The sequence below is a fragment of the Marmota marmota genome, unplaced genomic scaffold (assembly GCF_001458135.2).
Source record: "Marmota marmota marmota unplaced genomic scaffold, marMar, whole genome shotgun sequence".
Lineage (NCBI taxonomy): Eukaryota > Metazoa > Chordata > Mammalia > Rodentia > Sciuridae > Marmota > Marmota marmota.
Window position 1 is genome coordinate 762,569 of NW_025999969.1, and position 762 is coordinate 763,330.

At 61.3% G+C, this 762-nt stretch overlaps 1 protein-coding gene across 1 annotated transcript in view; it reads left to right on the plus strand.

The window, feature by feature from the left end:
* The window catches only part of Ece2 (endothelin converting enzyme 2), a 29,315-nt gene that overhangs the window by 7,729 nt on the left and 20,824 nt on the right, over positions 1–762 (plus strand). The gene's annotated exons all lie outside the window — the stretch shown is intronic.

Here is a 762-nt window from a genome sequence, read left to right on the forward strand (position 1 = left end):
CCCCGCGTAGCTACTGCCCCCCGGCCCAGCGACGCCCCCTCGGAACCCGGTGCCACCGAGCCTTCCCCATCCAAACATTCCTGCCTCCCTCCAGGCTACCAAGCCTCGCTCCCACAGATCCCCTTCCCTCCCTATGTTGGAACGCCCCTCTTCCAAAAGCTCTGGCAATTGTGCCTCCCAGTGCGAACCCTCCCGCCACCTGAGCCTTCCTTAATCTGAGCTGACCAGAGATATCTCTAGCTCATAGAACCTCCCTCTTCAACCCTCAGTTCAACAGAACCCCTTCCTCAAATGGGGCTCAAACGGAACATGCAGCTAATCCGACCCTCTCCCTCACCTAAACCTCTTGCTACTTGAACCCCTCTTCCGATCCTGGGACCAACAAAGTCCCCCTCCCCATGCAAACAACCAGGACAACAGAACCCCTGGCCTTTCTGCCCTCCAGTCGGACGACCCTCTGGACCTGAAGGTTCTTCGTAGCATCCACCGACTGAGCATTTGATCCCAAAGAATTTGCCCACCATTCTGTTCCCACTTCCAAGCAGCCCCAAATGCCCGGACCGGCCCCTCCCCCTCGCCCAGGTGCCAGGGCTCTGCTTCCAGAGGTGGCGAGCACCGATCGAATCCGGGGCACTGTGTTCCCGGGAGAGAAGAGGGGGACAACACTGCAGCAGGGACCCTCCCCCCACAACCCGGGCCGAAGAGCGGCTGGCTGCGCTGGTCTGCGGCAGGAGCTGCGGCTACTCGGCGGGGAACGGCAGC